Below are 6,558 nucleotides of genomic sequence, written 5' to 3' on the forward strand. Positions count from 1 at the left end.
GTAGTGGGGCTCCCGGGTTCCTTGCTTCCGCCGGGCGCACAGCCGCGGCCCAGGCCCCGCGACGGAAACCCAGGGCGTTCAGTCACAGCCTTGACGCCCGGCAAAGTCCTGCGCCCACGCGCGCCCCTGACCCCACTGCCCACTGCGCAGTCAGGAAGACTGAGGCTCAGAGACCGACAGTGACTGGCCCAGGGTCGCACATCCAGGCTCTGAGGAGCCGGAATCAGAACCCGGGACGCTCAAGCCGGGTTGCTAGCTGACAGTGGTGGGAGTGGGAGTGGGAGTGGGGGTGGGGCGGGGGAGTAGGCGCCTAGGGTTCAAAGCATCCGCAGCGGTGGGAGGGATCCCGGCTGGGAGGAGCAAGGGGTTCCCCGGGGGGTCGCGGTCGCGGGCAGCGCTCACACGCACCCCTGACAGAGGACAGAGGCGGCAGCTTCGCCTCTTTTCTGCGGGGAGGTGCAGGTGGGGTGGGAGTTCTCTTCCTGACCTCTACTGTCCACGTTTATTCCCAAACTCTCCCCTAAGTCTGCTGGAGGCGACCCCGGCCTGGGCACTGGAAGGACCTGGGCGTGGACATCCGTGCGCAAGCTCCGACTCACCGAAGTACTAGTCGTTTTAAAATTATTTTTGTCCTCTTCCTCCTCCCCGCTTCCCTTTCTTCATAATAGCAGCAGCTACACACTATTGAGTGCCTACTGTGTGCCAGGCTCTGTTCTAAGCACGTACGCCTCAGGATCCTGCTCAGTGGGTGAGAAAAAGCCAAGAGCTGGGATCCAGGCTCTGTCGCGGGCTGGGTTTTTTCATCCACGGATTACTTCAGTCAGCAAATATTTACTAAGTACTTACTGTGTGCCAAACCCCGTTCCAGGAGCTTGGGACACAGGTGTGCAAGACAGGCATCATTCCTTCCCTCTAAAAACTCACAGCGTGTTGGGGGTAGGGGGAGGCAACTGAACAGGGAAGGATGGTTGATCCCGTGCGCCAGGGGTCAGGGAGGTCTGCCCGGGACAGGCGAGTCAGAGTACTTCACCTCATTTCCCTTAATTAAATGGAGCTAATAGTTGTGTCTGCCTTGCTGAGTACTGTGAGGATTAAATGAGATAAGGTGTAAAAAGCTCTTAGCCCAGTGCCTACTCACTAGGCCTTCATAATTGTAATTCTCAGATCAGTTGGTGTGCATTGTCCCATTTCTCAGAGGAGTAAACAGCTCAGAGGAACCAATGACTAGAGCAAGTTCCACATATAAATGTTCCCAAGTGTCACAGAGACGGGTCATCTGATGGGAGAGTGTGGGTTCCAGAGGTGGGAGCTTCTGAGAGATGAGGCTGCAGCTGAGTCCCGAGGGCATTGGTGAGGGGCAGCGTTGTGACCCATGGCAGGAAGTTGGTGAGGGAGTGAAGGGTCCCTCTGGAGGAGCAGGTGGAGAGGGAGGAGGTGGGGACAGGTTGTGATGTTGGACAGAAGTCAGAGATCAGATCATGGAGAACCTTGAGTGCCAGGGTAAGGAGCTTGGGTTTCAGAGTAAGGGTCCTGGGAGCCACCGACAGCACTGTCTGGTGAGGTTTGCATTTGGATTGAATAGATTGTTAGAAGAAGCCCTCTGAGGAGGAGCCGTAAGAGAAGGTGGCACTAAAAAATGACCAGTGGGAGCAGGGACAGGGAGAGAAGAGGCCTCAAGAACTGCTGGGAGCCGGACTCTCCACTGTTGGTCCAATGTAGGGGTAAACCAGGAGGAGGGCTCTTGGCTGATTCCCAGGTGTCCGTGCTGGGTGACTCATTGTGGGTGACACTCAGAGTTCTGGGCACCTGGAACAGAGACAAGATCGGAGGGTGAGGAAAAAAGTTCAGTATTTAACCTACAGAGTTTGAGGGGCTTATGGGGCCTCTAGAGGTGGACACCAAGTGGTAGAAAGAGCCAGCATGTGCGTGGCAGCAGGGCCTCGGGAGAGATAAAGCAGCCCAGCACCACCCCTTCCCCCCACAGGACACAGGACTCCCTTCGCAGAGGCCTGGGGAGGGCAGTGTTGAGAATGCAGACACTGCGCTTCTTTCAACCTTTCTGTTCATGCCAAGAAGGCTGGCCTCTTACAATCATTCTCTTAAAATTTTGCACCCTGTTAAAAGTCATTCTTCTGGGGCAGGACCCTGGGCAGCCTGTGCCTGGATTTATTGTGACACCAATGAAGCTTGAACTTTAGGGCTCCCCACCTGTACAGGTCCCTTTCAACCTGTCCCCGCCCGCTCCTCCCTGAAGCTGTAGCTTCAGCGGCTTTTCTGCCCTCTCCCCGCTTGTCCACCCCACCTCCCGTGCCCCTGCACTCTAGCCACACGGAGCTCCTCAGAGGCACCTAGCAGACCATGAACTTTCCTGCTTCTTTGCCTGGAAAGCCCCTCCCTTTTTCCTCTCCTTTGGGGACCGTCCTTACCTTCCCCAAGGCCCAGTGACACCCATGGAGCTTAAAGTTCAGGACTCCTCACCTGTACAGGTTCCTTTCAAGGTCTCGCACTTTGTGCATATAGTCAAGTGACTTCTTTTCCTTCAAGTTTCAGGCCCCATTAAAAACTGCATCTGCCACTGCCCAGCCTAGGTTGCACCTTCTGGCTTCTTATTGCTGTTAACTATTGATGCATAACAGGTGGCCCCAAAATTTAGTGACTTAAAACAGTAACCGTTTTATTATCTCATGATTTTGTGGCAGGGAGTGGCTGGGTCATTCTTCTCTGTCCATGTGATGTTGATGGAGATCTCGTGGTGGTATTCAGCTGGTGGATGTGTTGGTCTGGAGGGTGACAGCTTCAGTCACATGTCTGACACCTTTGCACAGATAGCTGGAAGGCTGGGCTCAGCTGGACCATTGATCCGAGCGCCTACACGTAGTTCTTCTGTCACGGTGGCCTCAGGTATCAGACCGCTTACGTGTCAACTCAAGGTTCCAAGAGCAGATGTTCCAGTGAACAAAGTGAAAGCTACGTGGCCTTTTATGACCCAGCCTTAGAGGTCAAGGAATGTGACAAAACTCTACTATTTGCACGTGACTGACACCCAAGTCATACTGACTTAAAAAGGGAGTTGATGTGCTCCCTGCAGCCAGTCCTCAGGCTTCGGCAGGGAAGAGGTCAGCCTGCTGGAAAACCAAGCTTTTTGGAAAACCAGGAAAACCAGGATAGCTGAATGTTTGCCCATTTTAGCCCTATAGTGGCTTTGTTTTAGCATTTTAAGGAAGAAGACTTTATAAGGCATGCTACTTGCTTTTCTGTGCTCTTTTCTAAGGAACTCTGAGATGCCCCACGCTTCCTTCGATTCCAGTTCATCTCGGACGTACCGTGATAGGGCTGTGGGATATTCTCAGAGTGAGGGTTCATTGGCCTTGCCACAAAAAGACTCAATATTTCTGGGATTTTCTGATGCATTTTTTTTTATTTTGGAAAACTTTCAGCATATAAGGAGAGAGTATAATAAATCCTAGTATATTCATCACAAAACTTTAATTATTAACATTTAGCCATATTTGTTTTGCCTAATTTTTTTCTTTGGAGAATTAAAAGTAAATTACAGACATTGTGAAATTCCACTGTGAAATGCCTCACTATGCATCTCTAAAACATGAGACATTTTCTTAGAAAACCACAATATCATTAATACACTATCAATATTAAAACTAATCTTTATATTGCCTAGTACCCAATATATATTAAGATTTACCCAGTTACCTCCACTGGGGACATCAATACATACATAGATACATATAATTGATTTCTTCAAACCAGGATTTGGTTGTCTCTCACAGACACTCTCAGAGCCCCACTCAGATCTCTTGCACCTTTAGGTCCACTGATTTTCAGCTTCCAGGACCAGTTTCTTCATGTCTAAGGGCTTTTGTTCCAGAACCACAGTCTTCTGGAATACTGGCATAGCAGAGTTGGGGTGGTGCTAGAGAATTTAAAACAATAATAATACTGACTACAAGTCAGTCTGCTTTTTAAATTATCACCGCAGCCCAGCAGTTCTAAACAATCTCAGAGATAAAATATTACTCACCTCAAAAAACTTTTGCTAATGGTCAAAGTTCTAAACAATCCTTGAAGTGAAGAGCGTAAATGAGGTGCGGGCACGTGTATGTGTGCGCCTGCATGCGGATACACACACACACACACATAAAGTATGTCTATATATTTCTTTATATGTATCTCAAAGTTACTTTATTGTTTTTTGTGTTTACATGCAGTAAAATTGACCTTTTCATAGTATCTTCCTAAAAGTATGATGACGTATAGATTTGTGAAAGCACCATCACAATCAAGATTCAGAACTTTTCCATTACCCCAGAAACTTCCCTGTGCTGGTGCTTTATAATCAAGCCTTCTCTCCAACCCCTTACCTTGGCAATCACTGTCCTGTTCTCTGTCTTTACACTTTCTTCTTTTCCAGAATGTTCTATAAAGGGAAGCAAACAGTATGCAGCCTTCTGAATCTGGCTTCTGTTGCTCAGGGTAATGCCTTTGAAGTTCATCCAAGGTGTTGCCTGTGTCAATAGTTGATTCCTATTTATTGCTGTTTAGTGTTCGATTGTATAGCTGTAGCACAGTTTGTTAATCCATTTACCGTTGAAAGACCTTTGTGTTGTCTCCATTTTTGGTTACTATGAATGGAGCTGCTGTAAACATTCACAAGCAGGCTTTTGTGTTATCCTAAGTTTTCATTTGTCCAGGGTAAATACTTAGGAGTATGATGGCCAGGTCATATGGTAAGTGCGTGTTTAACTTTATAAAATAATGCCAAATTGTTTTCCAGAGGAGCTGTACCATTTTGCATTCTCACCAGCAATGTATGAGAGTTGCTGCATCAGTGCACTTGGTTTGTCTTGCTCTTTTTTTAAGCCATTCTAATAGTAGTGTGGTGGCATCTGATTGTGGTGTGTTTTTTATTTTAAAGATTGGCACCTGAGCTAACATCTGTTGCCAATCTTTTTTTCTTCTTCTTCTTCTTCTCCCCAAAGTGGCCCCCCGCCCCGGTACATAGTTGTATATTCTAGTTGTTGGTCCTTCTGGTTGTGCTATGTGGGACGCCACCTCAGCATGGCTTGATGAGCGGTGCTAGGTCTGTGCCCAGGATCCAAACCAGTGACACCCTGGGCTGCTGAAGTGGAGCATGCGAACTTAACCACTGGGCCACGGGGCCGGCCCCTGATTGTGGTTTTGATTTGCATTTCTCTAATGGCTAATAATCTTAAGCACCTTTTCATGTATTTATTTTCCATCTGTATATCTTCTTTGTTGAATTGTCTGTTCAAATATTTTGCCCATTTTTTAAAAATTTAGTTGTTTGTTTTCTTACAGTTGAGTATTTTTAAATAACAGCTTTATTGACATATAATTCACATACCATACAATTTACCTATTATTAAAATGTACAATTCAGTGATTTCTAGTATATTTCCACATCTGTGAAACCATCACCATAATCAATTTTAAAACATTTTCATCACCCCCCAAAAAATTCTGTGCCCGTTAGCAGTCACTACTCATTTGTCCCAAATTCTCCAACCCTACACAGCCACTCATTTACTTTCTGTCTATAAATTTGTCTATTTTGGAAAATTCATATAAATGGAAACACACAACATGTAGTCTTTTGTGTCTGGCTTTTTTCACTTAGTGTAATGTTTACAGGGTTCATCCATGTTGTGGCATGGATCAGTACTTATTTCTTTTTATTGCTGAATAATATTCCATTGAATGGATATACCACATTTTATTTATCCATTCATCTGTAGATGAATATTTGAGTTATTTCCACTTTGTGGCTAATATGCATAATGCTGCTGTGAACATTTATGTACAAGTTTTTGTGTGAACATATATTTTCATTTCTCTTGGGTATATACCTAGGAGTAGGCTTTGCTAGATGATATTATAACTCTATGTTTAACCTTTTGAGGAACTGCCAATCTGTTTTCCATAGCAGCTTCACCATTTTACAATCCCACCAGCAGTGTAACAATAGGGTTACAATTTCTCCACGTCCTTGTCAATACTTGTTATTATCAAGTAATTGATTGTTGTCTTTTCACTTTCTTGATAGTGTCTTTTGCAGCACAAGTTTTTAAATTTTGATGAAGTACAATTTATCTATTTTTTCCTTTGTTGTTTGTATTTTTGGTGTTATATCTAAGAAACCACCACCTAAACTAAGGTCATGAAGATTTACACCTATATTTTCTTCAAAGAATTTTATAGTTTTAGCTCTTATACTAAGCCTTTGATCCATTTTGAGTTATTTTTTGTATATGGGAGAAGTAATGGTCCTAGTTCATTCTTTTGCATGTGGATATCCAGTTGTCCAGGCACCATTTGTTGAAAAGGCTATTCTTTCCCCCATTGAATTGTCTTGGCACCCTTGTCAAAACTCAATTAACCATAAATGTGAGGGCTTGTTTCTGGACTCTCAGTTCTACTCTATTCATCTTTGTCCATCTTTATGCCAGTACCATGCTGTCTTGATTACCATAGCTTTGTAGTAAGTTTTGAAATAGCAAAGCGTGAGTCCTTTAACTTTGT

This window comes from Equus caballus, chromosome 2 (genome assembly GCF_041296265.1).
Source record: "Equus caballus isolate H_3958 breed thoroughbred chromosome 2, TB-T2T, whole genome shotgun sequence".
NCBI lineage: Eukaryota > Metazoa > Chordata > Mammalia > Perissodactyla > Equidae > Equus > Equus caballus.